The sequence below is a fragment of the Ooceraea biroi genome, chromosome 4, assembly GCF_003672135.1.
Source record: "Ooceraea biroi isolate clonal line C1 chromosome 4, Obir_v5.4, whole genome shotgun sequence".
Lineage (NCBI taxonomy): Eukaryota > Metazoa > Arthropoda > Insecta > Hymenoptera > Formicidae > Ooceraea > Ooceraea biroi.
This window is the reverse complement of record NC_039509.1, coordinates 10,115,178-10,136,771: the sequence shown is the minus strand read 5'-3', so window position 1 is coordinate 10,136,771 and position 21,594 is coordinate 10,115,178. Positions and strand designations below refer to the sequence as shown.

General features: G+C 45.8%; 1 protein-coding gene across 6 annotated transcripts in view; it reads left to right on the top strand.

Annotated features, from left to right (window-relative positions):
* The window catches only part of LOC105282665, a 156,109-nt gene that overhangs the window by 37,107 nt on the left and 97,408 nt on the right, over positions 1-21,594 (top strand). For 5 of the 6 annotated variants that reach the window (XM_026969145.1, XM_026969148.1, XM_026969147.1 and 2 more), the window contains one exon: positions 15,321-15,472. The exons of the other annotated variant lie outside the window; for it this stretch is intronic. The gene's annotated coding sequence lies outside the window, so the exon portion shown is untranslated. The remainder of the gene's footprint in view (positions 1-15,320; positions 15,473-21,594) is intronic. 6 annotated transcript variants of the gene reach the window in all.

The following is a 21,594-nucleotide window of genomic DNA, read 5'->3' as shown; positions in this document are numbered from 1 at the left end:
GGCGCGATGCTACCTGTATACGCCCGCAAGAATCACCATTTCACAGGAATGCGCAACATATGGTGATCTCGAGGGGAGCGTTAAATGAGAAAGAAAATTGCTGAGAATGATCGAACGGAAATTTATGCGCGCGTGCAATGAGATTGAATTGCGAGTGGAAAATTAGCCTCTTGTAAATGTAGATGCCTTGATGTGTAATGTTAATTAAGAGAATGATTTAATCCAGTGAGTATATACTTTCAAGAATTTTAATTTAGTTGAATTTTAACAAACGGTCAATTAATAACTGAGCAGTTTTTGAAAACACTTTAATACCTGAATGATGATTGTTATAAATTTTTTATGGTAAAACGTGTGAAAAGGTATATGATATTCTTCATGTGGTGTTGCGTTAAAAGCATGTAATCTAGATTTACGTAATGATATAAATATATAGAATTGTACAAATTTTATGGATAGTGTTTTGTGAAAAGAGGAAGAGATTTCCAAACGGTCTTTGATGGTTTTGTACGTCTCGATGAGTTTCTCATCATCACCAATTAACTTAATTAACGTTGCGTCAGTGAAGCATTGTACGTTAAAATCCACACAATCCGTGAAATAAGACGAGAGCCGGTTAGTTCGTTGAGTCAATATTTGCACGCGATCTCGTTCAATGATTTCCCTTTATTCCGCACATGAACCAATACCATTCGGACTTGGAGCCGATTGGTCAATAATCCCGACGTTATATAATCATTGTTGTACGATGTTACGCGTATAACGCGGTTAATAATGACGATCGTTACACTGATCGGCATGTCCGATCGATTCCGCTTGCGTGTCCGAGAGCGGACGCGTAACGAAACAACCCCCAATAATTCTGGTATTTCAGTATTCCATAGGATTAATCGTTCCTTCGGCATCTCGCACGCGGAGGGGAAGGGCGGTAATTGATAGCGTTGCCGTTCATTGACCGTCGAAACAAACTTTATTCGACCAGAATTGGCTTGTCGATCGCGATAAAGGAGACCGTAAATCTTCCGTCTCGATTTCGTGTTAATGTTCCTCTCGACATCTAAAAATGAATGACGCAATTTGTTAAACTAGGAAGTTAAACTTGGAAAAACAATAATATCGTTTAGATACTTTTAAAAAGTATCTCTAGCCCAACAGCTATGTTTATTTATTTATATTGTTAACGGGAAACTACCCTCTAGTGCACAAGATTTAAATAGAAAGATTGCAATACTTAAAAGCTAACATAGCACAAATAAAATATAAAACAAAAAATAAAACAAAAATACATTGCAGAAAGTAATATTTACAATAAAAGTTACAAGGTAATACGCAAAACATATTTCTTAACGCTTTCGGAACGATATTAAAAAAGTTAATATGAGAAGCGTAACTATTTGCAGTAATGCACAACCGGTTCAAAGGCTTAAAATTTCCATAATTAGTCCTATGAATCTCAACAGCAAATACCATAATATGTCTTAATGTTCTACCCGGGATGTGAAAACCAATACGCTCAAGAAGTGCAGAGCAATCAATACGACCATTAATTATGTTACAAATAAATACCAAATCAGCGAGAGTTCTGCGCTGACTCAATGTCAACATATTCAGATCGGACAATAAAAAATCATAATTATGGTTACACAGGTCTATTGGCACACCCAAGGTAAAACTAATCCGCCGTAAAAATCTATGCTGTACACGTTCAATCATATCGCAATGACAGGTTAAAAATGGGGACCACACAACCGACGCATATGTTGATAATTTGTATAATCTAAGCGATGAAATATATAATTAGTCTATTAAATAATTATTAATACATAATTAATAAGAATTTTTCTACATAATTAACACGCGCTGTAGAGCGCGACGTAATTGAAGAGCCGATAAGAACGAAGCGCGAGTAGAAATCCAGACTGAAATCCGGGAAGGTGTTCGTCGAGAGGCAAGTCCCGAAGTGCATCCTCATTAAAGCCGGTCGATCCCACGCAACCGGAAGGAAACGAGTTCCTGGGCGCTGAGGGGCCCTGTCACGGCGAGTTATGCCACTGCCGTGACGTCCACCTGGGACATCGACGGGCTATAACCCGTCCGACGTTTCGCGATAGCCGGCCTCATCAAACCGGTTTGCGTATCGAAGAGTCAGCGCGCGGACGGAAACGCGATCGGGGTCCATTGACAGCCCATTATCCTCGCTCCCAACCCCCTTCCCACGCTCTCCTCCTCATGATTAGCTTCGATCTCGGCGGCTCCGCTCCCCATAACAATATCCCGCAGGGCCGCATGGGAAGACGACTCCAGCACGGCGTTCTGTTTGCTCGCGCTTTCACGGAAGCGATATCACGTTTCACATGAAAATAAATGTCATTAATCTCAGCAATGGATAAAGAGTACTTCTTGCGTTTTCTTGTATAATATTATATCGTTTATGTGATCGGTTTTGGGCTTTTGGTTAAGGAAGCAGAAGAGGTAAAGAGATCAAGTCTGAAATCAAATAACCGTGTCCGCAAAAAGCTCGACAGATCCGGTGAAATGTCATTCTAGATTTGGATATTCTCGGTCACCTTAATGCGATTGTGAATTCACCTCGCATGTTTCATGCAATTTCGTAACTATACTCCGATTTCTGACGAATCTGATGGATTTCGTTTGTTTTACGTTGATTCGATGATCGCCTGTTCGACTTTGTATTTTTTCCTCGAGTCCTCGATTGGAAAAGAGAAAGTCGCAGGCGGTTGTCACTGAAATTACACGCGCATGATTCGTACAGTCCCGTTATGAATGTTACTCACGAACGAAAACAGTTACACGGATCGACCGTGGGATTTCTGTTTTGCTGCATATCGGTTCTTGATGTTTTGGATTGTTCTTTCTGCTATTATACACGCGTTGCATGTTAGTAATGAATTTTTTGTTGCCATTGAAACCAATGGAGACAAATGTCGACCTGAAGACGTTTTTTGAAAAGCAAAATAAAATATTTCCTTGTTATTACAAAGATGATTACCGATTTAAAGGCATTTATTTGTCGTTGGTATCAGGATTACCTTATCTCCACGCGTTATCACGGCCAAGAATTATCTTCCGATTTCGGGTGTGTGTAAGTTGCGCCGTGGTCTCGAGACTAACTTAAATCCGGCAGATTGGTTTCAGCCGTCGGTGCCGTTGGCTGGCTGGCTAGTTGGCAAATGTCCAGTAACCGGAAATTTCACTGGTGAGCACATAAGCAAGATGCCGAATATCGCTCTAGTCTTTTTCTAATCCATCCCCATATCGGAATGATGCGCATTTTCCGTCAGACGTGGCGCGTATCGAAAAGTGATTAGTTTGTGTAGTCATTATTAATGTTACCATGATAATTACGCTCGAATAATAATCGTAATAATATAATTATCATTGCCAAATTACTGAATTATTGTATAACGCAAGAGAAGATTAATGCAGCAACCAACCAGCAGCCGGGTGGTCGATTACACAAGCGGAAGCGCAAAACCGTATCACAAGGATAAACGAGGAATAACGTAAAATAATAAGGACAGAAATATGATGGAGCTGAGACTTCGCACGCGTTTTAATGCGGCGGCTGCGCGCTTAATATCGTTAATGAACTCCACTGCCGCCGCGATAGGTCACCTCTGACCTTTTCGTGAAAGAGAGAAAGAGAGCGTCGACTAGCCTCCGCTGATCAATTACAACGCGGCAACCGCGGTGAGAAAGATTATATCTACCTCGTGAAAAAGAGATCCTTGCCGAATTATCCCCGCCACAAAACGGCTGATGAAATTGCGCGAATCCGCACGCCGGACGAACCCTGTAAATGGATCGTTTGCAGCAACATTCTCATTAACGTTACGCCATTCCTTACTGCCGCTGCGGAAGCATACCGTACTTAATTACGCGTACGGCATACACTCGGCTGACTTTCCTCGTTCAAGTGCCCCTCAAGGTCGCGATAGTTGGAATATCTCCAGTTTGCCTTTTCGGCATACATTTACGTAAACTGTGTGCATATCGTCATACGTTCCACGTTCAAATATAACAGACTGTACAATCATATATCTTAATATCTTTTTTTTTATTTTAATTAAATTTAACAGGAAAAATCCTTCTACAATGTTAATAGTACAATATTAAATTATTATAAAGACACTAGATACATAAAATTTCATAGTCTAACAGATTACAAATAAAAGTAACACTAATAGAAACAATAATTTGAGAGAAAGAAACAAAAATTCAGTTCAAATAAAACTATAAATGACGAGGTAGAATTCTTTTAATTGAACTTGGATCTATGTGACAAAAATCAATGTGTGCTTAAAAATCGTTTGCCAGCGAACACATACGAGCGGCATACACTTTTCGTATGAAGTGTGATGATATTCTACATAGAACAATTTATTATAAAGTAGACACTAGATTTAATATAAAATTTATTAATTTATTTATATACAATTAGATTTAATATAAAATTCTATGTTATTTATCTGCAACTCGCAGATTTATGCATTTTAGCAAATCAATGTTACCACCAGTTTGCATACAAATACCAATTCTAACAGAACGTAAACAGAACTTTATGATCTTTTAATGTTAATAGATTTAGTTTAACAAAAAATCGTAATTGTGCTTTAAAAATGTCATCGGTTTATGCAAATTAAAACTAACGCGATGAAGAAAATCGTGCTGGATCCTCTCAAGCAAATAACATTGATTTGCATGATACAGTGCTCAGACAACTGAGGCAAACTAGTTGTGGTCTCACAAAGGTACAATACAATAATTTTAAAGTATTTACATTTCTATAAAATTTATATAGCCAAGTCTCTTAAGATTGCAGAATATAAAAGTTTATTGCGGAATGTCATCCCTCGAATAGAATCTCGAATAGAATCAACAGCCGAGAGAGGAGTTTCGCACAGAACATAATCATACAAATAGCTATTTCTTTTCTGACTGAAATAAATCACATGATATTTAGATAAATTAAAGCTTAAGTTCATTTTACACCAGGCATCACGTCTAAAAAGATCTTGCTGTAAATAATAGGCACCGTCAATACTAGTTACTTGGCGAAAAATCCTTAAGTCATCAGTGTATAAAAATCGGAGTGTTTAAAACATTTTATATTGTTAATAAATATATTAAAAAGTAAAGACCCTGAGATCTCTGAGAAACTCCTGAGGACACTACCATTGCTCTGGAAAAAGAATCATCAAGTTTCACTATTTGAGATCTATTATTATAAATATAAAGCTTGATAGCCAATTATTAAAATACTTTTCGTATTCGCGTTGGTGAATACATAGATCAAGCATTGTATTTTGCATGGTTCTACAGAAATTTCGATTTTTGGACAATTTTAATTTTCAACGTTTCACGTTTAGTATTTCGAGCGAGATCCATCAACGAGAAAAATGAGGTTTCAGAAAGCGCGGGAATGATGATCGTTAAACGCCTCGAGTGCAAAATTGCCGAGGATTGCCCTGACACTCATCGTACGCTTTACTATCGCCGTAATAACGATACTCAATACAGATGCGCGGTTACACGAGCGGAATCTCCGAGCGGAATCTCCGAGCGGAATCTCCGAGCGGAATCGCAAGCGCATGGAGTCATTCGGAACGATGAGGTCGCGCCGAGGCGAGGCGATTTGATTGCGCGCGTCTCCGGCAATTAAAACGTTAAAAGCGCCGCGAATTCCGCTCGATCATGATTTTAAATCACACATCTCGTCCGCTTATCTTAATTAGAATCCGAATCGCGAAGTGCTTCCCGGTCAGGCGGCGCGGATCCGGCAAGATTCGCCAAGAAGAGTGTATGTAGAACATGCATATGTCATGTGTGTGCGCACAAAAGTACAATCTGCCAGAATTTCTGAGTGGTTCTTCGGGTATAAAGTTGAAGAAACGAGAAAGGAATTGCAAACTCGATATATTCCGGCTGAAACTCGGCTCGCAAGACTCGCTTCACCTCGTGCGCGCTTTCTTATCCGCGTCAGGGTAAGTTTAACAACACGCCAGGGGGAAGATTTTGCCAAGAACATAAACTTCGCATCGCGATCGATGACGAGTCGCGAAATCACGAAAGCCAGATCGTGATCTCGCGCATCCTTGGCACCGGCGACCTTGACACACTGACATGCAGGCACCCGGGAACGAGGTCGCGTCCAGGTCGAGCGGACGAGTCTGGCGCGACAATGACGCTCGTTAAGAGAGGAAGAGGAGATGATCGCCGGGCGCGCACGCGTGCGAATCGATTATTAGCCGATTGTCGCGTCCGGAATCTCGTTGCGTTCGTCCTCCGGAAATTCGCGTCGAATCGTTCGTTCTTGAAAACTTGAAAAGAGAGATTGACTCGGATCGCAGGTAATTTGCGCCATCCGGCACTAAATTTATCGCTGGCTTATCCTAGGCGACTGGATATTCTTGGACGCGTCCAAAATTGACCGGGTTTCCATCCTCGTATCCAGTTTGCGCGAAACAATGCGTATTGTAAATTATTGCGAGTGATGATGGTCATTTTGTACTAACCGCTGGCGAGATTTCGCGAATAGTTTCGCAATAGATCTTAATGCACAGAACGGTTAATCGGTGCATTAACTCCTGCTCAAGCGGTCGCTTCACGGTCAGCTCGCTGAGCTTTTCAGCTTTTTAACTCAGAGATATACCCTTGACGACTGTTATTTTTTCATTTCCTGAAGCAGTCATGTGCCACGTGTATGACCAGCCCGGAATAGTACTCTTACCTCTCTCAGTGCTCGGCACTTTGAGCATAGCACGAGATTAGGCGCGAAATTGCGTGATTCTCGCGCGATAATTCCACGGGTCGTCGTCAAGGTCGCGTAACAATACGATGCACTCAGGGATTTTTTTAAATCGCAGTTCGATAGAAAATTATCTAGCAACAAGCTGCAGGTAAAGCTGCGCAACAAAACCAGGTGCAAACCAGGTGCTCGCTTGCTCCTCGAGCAGTTCCTTTTTCGACTGGCAAAGGACGACCGGATCGACTTGTCAACTTTGTGTGTTTGCGCTGCGTAAAACGGCGCGAGCGCTGAAATTCCTCTCGCGGATCTCCGAGAAGGCGCAACACAATCGAACCGACGAGAAACCGTACGCAATTGCGACATATCACATTATACAGAACAGAAACGAGAGATAGAGACATACTTGACTCTGAATACTGACGACTGAAACCTTGTTTCGTGCGTAATATTCAATAAATCGATTTTCTTTGTCAAGTGCAACAAAGATAACACACGCGTGACACGTCGCTTAAGCTAGTCCAGCTGTGATTAATCCAGCTGTGATTAATTGAACTTCCATGTTTGATCCGAGGGCAGATACGATCTAGAGAAGAAGCGAGCCCCTCGCCAAGCCAGCCATAGCGTGCATTATGCATTATCGTTGACGCATTTGTTGTCGATATCGCGCTCTCGATGCAACCCCTCGATATCTATATTTCTCTTGCGATGCTCGTCGTTAATTCAGGCGTCCTCCAAGCGGCGCGTTTGCCATCGCCGTCGGTATCTACGTGTAAAGTGTATGCGGCCTTGACATCGCGGTCGGCCGCGCATATCACACCCGGTATATCATGCGCTCGCTCGCTCGTCGCTCGCAAGCGGTTTCGTTGTCGTCGTCGTTGTCGCGTTTCGCAATCGCGCGGACTCTCCGGCTGTTAGTTGCGCAGCGGCATGATTTATGGTCGCGATTAGAACCGCGACCGTAACCGTAACGATTCGACGGCTGCGAATGAATCGTCCAAGACGCGCGAATCTCTGCGAGCCTCGAGAAAGTCTCAGCTTGCGAACGTGGTAAATGGATTCAAGTGCAGTCACGTATGGAGATGAAATTTAATCGACTGGTTGATCAGAGCAAAACGCCGTGGTCGGATTGAATCGGAGGATAATCGTTACGATCAGTCGCTGGATCGATCCTGAGTATGCAATTAATGAATGAGATTTCGGTGAATTAGAGAGAGCAGGAACTTGGAGATATCTTGGCAATGGATTTTTCATGTGAGTTTTTCTACGTGACCGTTTTCGAAATTGTCTTATCGGCAGAAGCGACTTTTGCGTGTCACGTGTATGTTTCATGCGTCCTCCCGAGTACTATGAATAATGGCATAGTTATTTAGGTAAATCCTCAAGGGATTATAACGTGACGTCACCCTCCCACCCCTCCCCGATATATAAATATCGTTCATATATTTACAATAAATTGAATTCCCGAAATAGATCTTTTCCACCTGCTCGTTTTTCGTTGGGAACCTTTGCCCTTTGGCGGCCCTATACTTCCGTTATTATTATTGGCAGGGTTGATACCTGCGGTGACGTCACTGATGATAAAAGCGTCACCGGTAACGAGACGTTCGTAATCGCTGCGATCCACCTCCGTTCTCTAATGTGAATATCCTCGAATTTGCATCTTCCCACGTTGCATCCAGCAATCGATCTCTCGACGGTTCGCTCCATCGCGCGAATAATACGATTGCGCAGACACGCGCGCGATCGTTTAGCTTAAATGAGACATTCTTCTCGGCGGCTGTGAAATGAGGAGAAAGATGACTCGTCGTTGTCGTCGTCATCTTTGTCTTTGTCGTGCATCACAATGTCGTTTTGTCGTATCCGCCTACGTCTTCCCAGCGCGACTGTTTTCGTCGCTGCGGCTTTTGCTCCCTCCGGCACTCGCCCCTCTTTGTCAGCACCCTCGCCGCTCTCTGTCCACGATCGGTCGACATAAATCCCGGACAAGGTGGAAAAAACGTCTGTTTCGGGCACGTCCGTTCGAGCGCGGCGAGAGAAGACAAAGAGATCGGGCGGAGAGGAGAGCGACGGAGAGGAAGCGAGAAAGAGAGCGAGCGAGGACGTCGGGTCGACGACGCTTGTTTCGCGGTCGTTGATATTTCGGTACTGTCTGTTCTCGCCTCGTCTTTATCCCTCTCCTGCGGCTTCTCTTTTCTCGCTCTCTCCTTCTTTCTCTCTTTCTCTTTCTCTTCCCATCGTACACCTATCTAGCTCTATCGTCCTTCTATCCGTCCTGCTTCACCAGCTCTTCCCGAGCTTGCCCTTCCCCCGCGTGCGATTCCGACGAAGTTCTCGCATCTTTTTTCCTCTCTCGGGCGCATGGTAGAGAAATCCGATGAGCAAGCGAGAGCGCCAGAAAGAGATAGGTAGAGATAAAGAGAGAGAATGAAAGTGCGAGAGAGGGAAGGAATACATAGCTATGGTTCTCTGGTTGACCATGAGTATCTCGCCGGCCATAATCTTCAGGTAGGTCCAGCGGCGTGCGAGTCGTCTCTCCTCCCTTGCTCTTTCTCTCTCTCTCTCTCTCTCTCTCTCTCACATTCTTTCTCTTCCGTGCGCTCGGTTTCTTCTCTCATTCCATCCGCGCTTCTTTCCGCGGTCACGCGCGTTCTGTTCCATCGATTTTCTTCAGTTACACGTGCTGCGATACCGCCACGTTTCCAAAAAACGACCGAATTCTCGTCTCCCTAATGTGATCTCGCTGTTTCCTTCGGCGCAATGGTATTCGGCACTGGCGAATATATCTATTCTCCCCTTTCGGCTTCATTATACCGTATACACTCAGGATTCACGAGAGAGTTGACAGTCGTGCGGCTAAAAGCCGACTGAGAGAGATTCTCAAGTCACAGTCGGAGTCACTCGATCGGCGATTACATCCGCTTGCATTACTCGCCTCTGATTTGATTGAAAGCTCAATTACAGTCTCGTCTGTCGCGTACACCCGTTCGCCGCGTTTGCATACAATGCTCCGGTTAAACTTAGTTTCGAAGTCGTGCCGTTAAGAGTTCGTCGAGCCATTCGTCGAGATCGAGCTGCGAAATAGTCTCCTCCACGCGCCGATAAAGCCGGCATTGACGACGCTATTTGTCGCTGGATACGAGAAGGATCGCGTCGACACGCGTCGATGCATAAATAGATCCTTCGCGGCCATTAAACCACTCGACACGATCGTTTCTTCTTTCCCAACAGTCTCTCCGTCAACCTACAATTTAAATGAAGTAGACTTCGATTTTCGCCGGCTGTCGCTCGTACTAGAATATACATGAGACTATACATGTTTTATATTTATTTAAAATTTACTGTACTCAACATTAAAATCACATTCGATAAAAACGAGAGACGAGGAATTACATAATGAACTCATCTCTTCTTTCAATGCGCTTCGTTACATCAAGTTTTGTCCTTTTCCAATGATTCCTTCTTGAAATGCGATCTGTGCGATTATACTCTAGCTATTATTCAATAGTCATCCCGGCATACGGAAGGTTCAATTGACCTATACAACAAAAGGACTCGTCGCAAGCTGGAATCACGTCGCGCGAGTCTTGAATCAATAGCAGGTCGTGCGCGCGCGTGTTGTGCACGTGTGCGCGTGTATTCCAGTGATGTCGTCGGCCGGAGTTATCGGCCGACGATAACGATGATCGATTACCTCTTATCACTTTACCGTGGTTATTATTTAGAGAAAGACGCTGATATTACGCTCGCTTTGGCGCGCGGTTCGCGCTTTTCTCTTTCTGTCTTCTCTTCCCCTTTCTCTCCCTCGCTCGTTTCGCGTATCGTATTGTGCGTATTTATATTCACCTCGTTCAATTCCATTTATCCTCACACATTATTCACACATATTTCCCTCGTTTTCAAAAACCCACGGTTAAGATAACTAGGCGTGACCAGTCATAAACTCGCATCGCTTGCTTGCTTGCTTGCTTATTATCGTTGGAATATCGATTGCAGCAGAGATATATGTATACCGTCTTGCTTCGCATTCATCAGATCGTGTCACGCAAGTATCAGAAGCCACCATTATTCCCGATCGCTCACGTTATGTAGGGCATTCTTCGCGGATAAGATAAAAATTCAATTACGTATCAATCGATCGATCGATCGATCGATCGATCGGTTGATCGACTCTCGTCTGCTCACTCGCGGAAGGCATTGCGACGATCTGCGCGCTATCGGCCAACTTTTGTGCTCCGTTTAAAGGCGGTTAGGTGTATATTTAGCGACATTTGTGGAGCGGATGCTGGCGTTGGCATCGCGCCAACCTCGGCCTCGGGGATTACACCCTGCAGCGCGAGCCGGCGCTTTCCTCCTCGCCTCTACCTCCCTTTCCTTCTGCCTTTTTCCTCCTCTCCGCCGCATGCTCAAAACAATCGGATCTCGAGCGGGAAAATCCGCAGGCGGGATTTTTACGGTCCGCGCGCGCACGCGCGCGCAGGCGGTATTTATTTATTTGCGGGGGTGGATACACATCGTGGCGCGTTTCGTCATGGCGTAACGGGATAATTGTGCAACGTCGCGCTGCCATTATCGCAAACGTACAACGTGCGATTCAGTTAGCGATCATTTCATTCGTTTATACGCGGATCCCGCTTGTACGCGCGCTCCGAAAATTTGATTCAAAGCCGCTCCTTTGTGGCGAGATGATAATTCGACGGCTCTGTCACCGTGAAAAGAAAATTTATTATTAAAACGTATAACAATGTAACGTGTCGATGTAATTACTGATACTTTTCGCCAGATTCCGCTCGCAAAGTTGACTTAATTTTCGCCGACCGATAATAGCGTCATTAACGAGGCGCTTAATCGCGCGATACGATCGTCGACGACTGGCGCGCGCAAGTAAATTCATTTCAATCGCTCGCCGTCCGTCACGTAATCTCGACGCGATAGCGCGATACCGCCGAATCGATTTCCAATGCTGAGCGACGACCCTCACCTTCAGCATTCATCATTTCCGCCGAGATCGCCTGACGAACGCGGCGTGTTGCGAGCGCTGCGGGTCGCCGTCGCGATCTCGAATCCTTTGAAGATCAGAAGCTCGCCGACCGCTGATCTTACCTCGAAGAGACGCGTAATTAACGTGGCAATTACGTATCTAGCACTTCCAGAGACGATTCCGAAAGTTCGAGGCATTTGCGAAATTGATCGAAATTCGTCGGGTTGACAAGGGTGCGATCCTTCGAGAGGCTTTTCGAGCATTTATGATTTCTTGGACACCACGTGCACGCATGAGCTATCCGTCCGCCATCGCCGATGAAATTTGCAAACTGGTTATCACGCTTGTACGTTACATACATTACACGGCTGACAGTATTCGCGATTGAAATTTGCTAAATTTGGCATGCATCACCGGCGCGATGCGCCGCGCCGCCGTCAACCAATCCGGCATTTCCAGCAATTTGGTCAATGCGGTAATCAAGCGGTGTATTTTGTTCGCCAATATCCCCGGGGCGCGTATCGCAGCGTATGGATGATGTGTTATACATACGCCGTGCATATAAAAGTAAATCGAGATGGCCTGCTCGTTATTCTTTCATTTCTCGCGCCGGCCGAATGGGGTTACTTGTTTCGTTTGGATGATTTCTTTCTTTTCTTTTTTCTTTTTTTTTATTTTCTTCCCTAAACTCGCGGCTTAATTGCTATCAATTACAACGAACGTTTCTCGATGCGCTCGTTCGACCGAGGCTGATTCAACTCGCGTTTTCCGATAACAGCGCGCTGATTATCATCCGACTGGAATCACCGGCAGCGTAATTCGCGTAATTTGCATTCGCCAGGCGGTGCGGGCCTTTCGGAGATTTTGTAGAGGAGCGATTGAGGAAGAGGAGGAGAAGGAGGAGAGGGCGGCAGCACGGTCCCCGCCTTTCTCATAACCTCGATCGTAAATAACCGCCCGTAAAACCCCGTCCCAGTTTCGCGGCGGTGAAACGATGTCGGTGCAGCGGCGTGCTCGGCTTTCCTTTCCGCCGAGTGGACTCGCAGGGAGTGAGAGAGATAAAGAGAGAGAAAAAGAGGGGGTGAGAGGAAGAGAGAAACGACGAGTGGACTCGCTGTGATTATCCCCGAGGCACCACGCGGTCTATCGCGATCGTTTAATCCTTTAAGACGCGCGGTTGATCTCGCGGGAAGCATTTTCGAATGTTTTCTTTGAGGATCTCTCGTGCATATTTATGACGTACGTCAAAAGAATAAAAAACAGAAATGAGACGGAAATGAAAGGAAAATTTGTGATGTCTACTGGAAGGATTAACACATTTTGTGCTACGTTCACGTTTGCTACGAATGAGCGGTTATTATATTATATTATATTATATAATACCAGTTTTTTCTTTGCAAGCTCGAGATGCGGAAAACCGATTCGACGTTATTTGACGAGGTATTCATTTCCGCGCAATTATACGGCGCTCCGCCGTTTTCCGTCTTTCCGCGACTTAAATCCAATCGAGGAAAAGAGTGAGACAGGGAAAAAGAGAGGGAGAGAGACAGAGAGAGATAGAGAAAGGAGGCAGACGCGGCGAGTAGATTCCGCATGAATAATTGAGCGCGAGTTTGCTGCCGTGAATGAAATCGAGGCGTGGCCGGCTCGACGGCACGGTCGATCGCGAGAATAGAGCCCGCAATAAACCGGCTAGCAGAGGCGCCAAGAGCAATTCGCAACTTTGTTCGAAAGCCCGGGAGTCGGGGCGAGACTTTTGCGCGGGATGAATGTAATCGAGAAACGCGCCGGATGTGCATTATGCGAGATACCGTACATCCACATGTCTTAATTTCCCCGTGACTCTCGCTGAATAATCGATCCACCGGAAATTGATGCTCTCTGTGGCGAGAGACTTTGTCAAATATCGATCAAGTACCGTCGATCTCAACGCGTAAAAGCGAGACAACTTACAACTTGCATCTACAACCTCGACGTTGCACTCGGTTGTTTCGCACAAGCACAGCAAACGCGTGAATATTAGTACATCAATGCACACGTGTACAATAAAAAGCGCCTGGCTCTGTCTCTTTTTCTCTTTCTCTCTCTCTCTCTCTTTCTTTTTTTCTCGCACGCCGGTTGTTTTGTATAATATCCCCAGCGTGTTCCTTTTATCCCGCTATTCTTGGTGCTCATCCTCCACGCTCATGAATTTCGAACGCGCTGGATCACGGTAACTGAAAACGGGAGGAAGGGTGGAGGAAGAGGGAAACGCACGAAGTGGACGTGGCGGAGACCGGAAGAAAATAAAGAAAGAAAGAGCCGGGAGAGATCGCGTGTTGGCCGGCCATTAAGCATTCCTCTTGCTCGACTCCGCGCCACATATTAACACCGGGATTTTCACTTATATTAGCCCCTTATCGCTGCGTACTTTTCCCTCCCCGCGCGCCAGGGAGACGGCAGAAGGGACGCCGGACCTGCTCGTCCCGCATTGACTCCGTTGATTTCGTTTTCTCTCTCTCTTGTGGTCGCTCGCGATGCAACACCGTAATAAATCGACTGTCCGTTACTGCTTTACCGGATGTGATCAACGGCCGCGCTCCTCCGGCGAGCGTTTCTCACCGCTACCCTCTTCGACCCTTCTCGATAACGCGAGAAAATGCTCTCGGCCTTACCGCCAACTCATATCAGCGGACTCGTGCACTAATTGTAAGAAAAATATCGATATTACCAAGTTTGATATTTCTACGTGGGTCATGGCCTATCTAATCGGATAATCCAATTAAATAGTAACAAACGGATATATCCGATTAAATTGTATAAAAGACAAAGAAAATGATCGGACATATCTGATGAAGGTAATCCGACATATCCATCATTTAATCGGAAAACAAAAGTAACAATCGGATACACTATTTAATCGGTTTATCCGATGGAAATTTTTCTCAGTGATGAAATTACGAAATTATGTATTTTGCAGTCTCGAAAATGTAAACTCACGACAGCGTTGCAGCTGAAAAATTATCGGCAAAAAGTAAGTGGCGAGTAAGTAAAACGGCTCATTGATTGCCCACTGATTGTGGCAAACTTATTCAAAAATTATTAAATGTCGTGAGAGATTAAAATTGTTAGCTCGATAATTTATGATATCGTTGTTTGCAGGAGGAATATAAATATTTTAGCGAAACTTTCGAGACTTGATCGATTAAAGGGAAACTTTATATCAGTTTATATGTGACACACTTTCTTGCCAACTTTAAATATTAAAATATCAAATAAAAATATCACGCTCTTGCAATATCATTATTAAGACACGATTCTCGCGTGACTCGTTTTCGTTTCTTTCCACATTGTGCACTTATTCTGCACAAACTTTCTTTCGAAAACTTTCCACTGCAATTTCGTCGTAAGAAACACCGATGCGGGCGTCGATCGACCGGCCGATTAAAAGAACTCGAACTTGCGCGTATCTTATGACATTTCCGCTCGTCAGAGTTTGTCTCGACTCGGCGGAGTATTGCGATAACGCGCGTCATCGAGCGTGCGCGGGTCGAGAATTCTCCTCTAAAAGTATACGTTATCCTTTATTTCCAGCCCTTGCCAAGTCTCCACCCCCTAAGGAGTCCCGCGAGAGTAAGGGGACGCGGAAACGGAGCGGGCTTCCCTCTGGCAATTACTTGGACGATCTTTCACGTCGCCCGGAAAGTAGAGCCCGGGAATAAGGATCGACGAATGCGAATTTATACGTGAGTAAACACGCGAAATATCGCAAGTGTCCGATTACTCAGACACGCCGCTGTCGAAAACGAGAGACGCCGTAACGATTGCGCGTTAATTGCACATAATGAAACAATTTACGTTAAATTCAACACATTTCACGATTTTCCACTGAAATGTTTGTAGTAATTTGTAAATTTGTGGTAATTCAACATAATGCGAATATGTCGAATAATGACAGCAATATTATATGTATAATAGATAATTTAACATAAAACTAGTAGGACAATTACAATATTTGGGAGCACATTTTATATAAAATGAACAAATTTATAATATTACATTTTGTTTAAGGAAAATGTTATTTCCATGCTTCGCGCAACGACGCATTGCGCGTCATCATCGCGTATTAATATTTGAAAAAGATTGATTTAACATTTAATAATTGTAGAGTAAAATTTTTACTGTTACATATACAATACGTTATTTTAACATTGCATTAATTAATTATGAATTTTTGCATAATGTTGCGTCATACCGACACGATGAATTTTTCCGTTTGGCGAGACGATAACGTCCATTTGTCTCGACGCGATTTTATGACGCGACATTCGGCTCAGCCCTCTCGCGCGACGCTAATAAAAAACGCTGCCGCATGCAGAGCTTGCAGCAATTGCGCTTGTCTCGCCGAGAGCCAATGACCTTGTTACCGATTGAATGCGATCGGGAACGCCTCCGTGAATGCGCGCGCGGTGCATGATTTGCACTTTGCGCAATCGTTTAACACACTTTCGTGCGGGCTCCATTGATAATTTGCTCCTTCGATTAGTATATACCACAACGTGAGACAAAGACGTGGAAAGCCGCACTTTCGTGGCGAGTTCGCGGTCTTTACTGTGTCTTTCTTGTTGCAAAAGAGAATCGAGCTGCGTGTTGTCGGAAGATCGAAACTACAATGTTCGTAAAAAAAATGACCAACTTTTAAGGGAAGCGTGATAGTAACGACGACACGATAATGCGCGATGAAACACGTGACTTTGATGAAGGCAAAGTCCTGTTGAACCATAATGGAAGCATTTTCAAAGACCGAGTGGTAACTGAAAATTGAAGTGTTTTATTTCTTCATCGGTGGACATGCGTTCTTTCGATCGGTTGCTGCCGATTAATGCTGATTAGCGTCGGTTATTAACGTCACGTAACGCTGTAATTCCGTTTGTCGTTGCCGCGCGCGTCGCATTATTATTATACATAATCGGCGTGCGGGCTGATTAATCGCGCGACGACTCGATGTTAATGATGACGACCGCGCTGACCCCGCTGACCTCGGTAACTCCGCTAACCCCGCTGACCGAAATTATTAAGTGGCACTTATTAAATTCGCGTTTTACGTCGCGCAAATACGCGCGTCGCCATCGCGTGTATTTACGAAGCCCTAATGGCGCGATCGATAATCGTTCGAGTGAATTTTAGATATCGCGAGAAAGAGAGAGAAGAAAGAAGAAAGAGTGCGTGGCGCGCCGGCGATATGCATGTGTAGGAAAGGCGGGATTCGAATAAATAAATAACAAATCCATATATCAGTTACACGCGAGAGTCGGAATCGTGCTGCGAGGCGGTGCGTCCGCAACGGGGTTGCTGAGGCAAGCGGGAAGTGCGATTTGTGCGAGCGAGTGCATTGAATTTAAATTATTCTGCGCGCACCTCGCGCGGCAACGAGCATTAAAAGCGACGTTTTATGCGTTATGCACGGCGTACGCGCACTCGGACACGTTTCGGCCTTAATCTTGCTCGGCCGCATCTTGTTATTACGTGTTTATCTCACAGCTGCGAGACTCCGTTTTCCACGTGCGGCGTGAGAAGATAAAAGTAAAATCCGAAACGGCAATAAATATGAAAGCGAATATGAAAGTGCAGAAGAAGGTACGTGAGGGAGAATTGAAAAAAAATCAACATGAAAGATTCTTGTTCTCTGGCATGATCCGAAATAACGTTTATTTACAAAAGTGACAAAAGCTTTACGTCACCATTGACGTCATACATCATTATCTGAGTATACACACGTTCGAGAGAAAGTTAGCGTCTAGATTTCAAGTTTCAATTGCGCGTGGCGAGTGGTCGGAGTGAGAGCTTATCAGCGCAGATAACCGTCGCCAACGCTGAGGATTCTCGAGAAATGGCAAGTATTCGCAAGCGCTTCGCGAAGAATTCTCGTTTGTCCGCGCGTCCGTGCGTGATCCTTCGGCTATTTAGGGACCATTCAGACCATCCGCCGGACTTGCGGCCGTTTTCGTGCCGACATGGTCCCCCGGTCCTTTCAATGCCCGGAACAAAAAAGCGCGCCGCGCTGCTACCGAGCTCGCTCGTCCCGGCGCGCAACACCTGTTGAATCATTAGTCCGTCTGCGAGCTTAACGAGGACGCAGGTAAGTCGGTGAATGACACGGTCGTGCATTTACAAGCTGTCTAATTGCCACGCACTCGCTTTTGAAAGCGTCGCGCTCATTACCATCATCGATACCGTCATCGTCGTCGTTGCGACGAACAATCATGTTATTATCGACATTGTCGATCCGTACTGATAAAGAAAATGCGACTAAGGTAACGCGTAAAGGTAACATTACACCGTCGTGATAACCTGTATAAAAAAATTTATAGGGTCCTAAGTAGGACCCGATTAATTTTCCTCAATATTAATATGGCCCTAGAATGGTATGTAACAAATATTTTTTCGGGACCTTATAAGGAAATAATAAAAAATATAATATCTAATCGGGCCACGATGTGGCAATGATAGGGCATCCCTTTTTAGGACATCCCTAGTTATTCCTTATAGGGGCCTTTACTTTCATATTAGGCCCTAACAATTTTCTGCACGGGAAGATATAGCTCTGTCTCTGGTAAAGCTATCTTGGCTGGTAAAGATTAAGATACGACAGGAATTGACGCGAGTACAAGAAAGGTACAGAAAGAGCTGCTCTCTGAAATTTCAAAACAACCTCAGCTTCATGATCACACAGATAATTGAAGTTTACCTTTCCGATGACGTAAGTGGCAATTCCCCTCGGACCTGAGAAGCTTCCGCGGTTGCGAAGATGAAAGTCCTCCCGGCGCGTGGAGGCCTTTCATCTTCGCAGGCGTTGCGAAGGGGAACTCGTGAGAAATTGATCGTCGACTCTCTCGCAATATCTCGAAATCGATACGTTTGCCCGGCCGCGCGGGACCGCTAATTTCGAGCGGCGTCGTCGCCGGGAAACGCGGTCATCCCTTCCGCGCTCTTTCTCACCCTCTTCCTGGCAAGCGACGCGGGAGAAACTCGGCTGTGCTCGATTCCCCCGACAGCCCCTGGGGTAGCTGGCGAAGTTTCGGCAAACGCCACGATCAAACGGTGCCGAATAAACTGTTGATTCGCCATCCGCTCACATACGACCACGAGCTTGAATTTAACTATATACTGGTACATCTGTCCGCTTGTCGCTTCGTTTGTCTTCTTCGTCGTCCCTCGTCCTGCTCTTCCGCTACCCATCTTCTTCTTTCTGCCTGAACGATGATTTGCCGAATGCGATTCGGTATTCAGTAGCAATTTCGCGTCGCTTTCTCTCGATTCTTGGTTCGCACTGGACATTTCGCGTAATAGAACGATCAATGAAACGAGCGATTCCCGGAATGTTGATAATCAACGCGCGATTCGTTTATGATAATCCGCATCGATTACTAGTGGCCGGTGTATATATCACGTTACAGTATGCCAGAATTATTTCCGCGTGCGATGATAATCATCCACCAGCATTGTACAAAACGCACGGCGATAATCAGCAGTAATGTGAACTTTCCCCTTTCCGGGGACCATCGGCCGCGGAGTTACATTGAACGCACCATCGATAACGAGGTAATGAGGTGAATCGTGCACGCGATTACCCCGCGAGTGATATTCGTTCGATAAGATCGAGAAGTAAGGAGTAGAACGCGGAACGCGCGCACAAGCGGACTCTATTACGACGCGATGCATTTCCTTCACAGTCCCCGCGATAAATCGTATCGCCTTCGATCGAGCTCCTCCTTCTCGCTTCCGTCAAAAGCTCAGCGTTTCCTTCTCATTCGCTTCTTCTCTTTTACCCTCGTGCGTTTGCCTTTCGAGCGTCGCCCGGTGATTTAAATAGCGCGGAGGTGGACCGGAATGCGCATTACGCTTGTCGCAATAGTAATTGCTGAGCGCGCTTTATAAAGGACCAAGCAGCTTTTCTCTCTCTCTTTCTCTCTATCTCTCTCTCTCGGCCTCGTCCTCCGCGCGATCTCGCTCTCTTTTTCGCTTTTCACGGGTCGCATACGTCGGCGAAGGCGAGCGAGCGAGACAGAGAGCAAAGGGGGACGAGAAAGGCAATGGGATTCGCCGCTCGACGCTGCTCATTATACGATACGAGGGTGTCCGCCATGCATTCTCGTTCTGCCCGTGCACATGTACAATGCGCCGCAATAACGCCGCCATCCGAAAGTCAGCTCTATTCCGCGGGAATAGAAGGAATTCACCGCACGGGCCCCCTCGGTTATTAAGTCTTTCGGGCTTAAACGAAAACGTGACGTACCCTCCTCCCTCCGCTGCGCCGCGCCGGCAGGGTATAATATCCGCGTTATGTGTCGCACGTCCAAATATTGCGGCCAAGATTCTATTTCACGCGCGCGGAGCTATACGTAGTATATTTCAATTATTCTGACCGCCTAATCGTCGATATCTTTCAGGCGACCATCATCGCGTCTCTCTTGGGTTCGCCCTTCGGTACCCAGCGACCTGATGAGGCACACGATCGATCGAGACCCTGCACACGCAAAAGGAAAATCGACGCTTCTCGCGTGCAAACTTCTCTCGGAAAGCTTTTTCGGAATTCTCGTGTAAAGGGTAAACGGTCGTCACGGGGGGTGAACGTCGGATGAGAGAGGGGGGAAACGTGCGTGCGTGCGTGCGCGCCTCCCGCGTGCGCGATGCGTCATTCTGGCCAACACGCGTAGAGGAAGATGCACACGCGGGGTGAACGCACTCACGCGCGCGTAAAAGAGAGGGAGAGAGTGCAGCGGGTGCGACGGATAGAGAGAGAGAGAGAGAGAGAGAGAGAGAGAGAGAGGGACATAACAAACAGGATAGAGGCAACAGGGAGGGAGGCCCTCTCGCCGATTGTAAAAGTGAGACGAGCGATCATCGATCCGAACTGCCCTCCCCCGGTGCATTTACCCGCCGAAACGGAGAAGCGTATGGCTGTTGAACACCCCTTCGGTCCTCGTCACAACCAACCGAACGCTTCCGCCGCGAGTTCATCTCGTTCATCTCCGTTGTTCATTTTATGCTAAAGTGTTGATCGATACACTTGGTGTACCTAAATGAGTTTTATTCTCCGATCCAATCTGCCTCTTGCGATATTACTCAGGTTGCAATGGAGAGAATTGAATAGAATGCAATGGAATACGAAGTGAAGGCGATTGCAGGCTGGTTATCAATATTTATCAGGGAAACTTTTACTTTTTTCCAAGTCGGCCGATTCACGCCGACTAGGAAAACGAGAAGCATAGTAACGGTGTGACGTCGCAACGACAGCCTCTCCTCTCCCCCGCCCGCGCGCGCGCGGGTATCCCAAGTATCGCGGCACAATGGGATAAAGCGCGAACGATTCGATGGTGCACGGTGCAATGATCAACGATAACAGCTGCATTTACGGTCGGTGGGAACGGCGGATGTGCACGGGCATCGCACACTTTTTGCATTTATTCGCGACCGCGCGAGCACACCCCGTTTCATTTATTTCGCGAGATATGCGGCGCCTGGTTCCCTCCGCTTCCGCCCGCCCGTCGTTGCGCAAGTTTGTCCGTTAAGCTTGTTGAATCGAATTGAAAAAGTTGCGATATATTTCCCGCTTTCGTTGAAGGGGAAATATTGAGATACACCGCGTACATACGGAATGCGTCTGGAATAAATCGTCTCGCGATTGAATATACTTCTTGCCGGGATCCCCGGCCGTGAGCAGACGTATAAAACGCGCGGCGATAAACCGCGGGGGATTCGTCTGTTAATTCGCGTTTGCGCTCGCGAATAGCATTCATGATCTCACGGTAATCGAGAAACATCGTCGTCAAAACAAAGTTTTTTATTGCTTGATGCCGTCACCGGC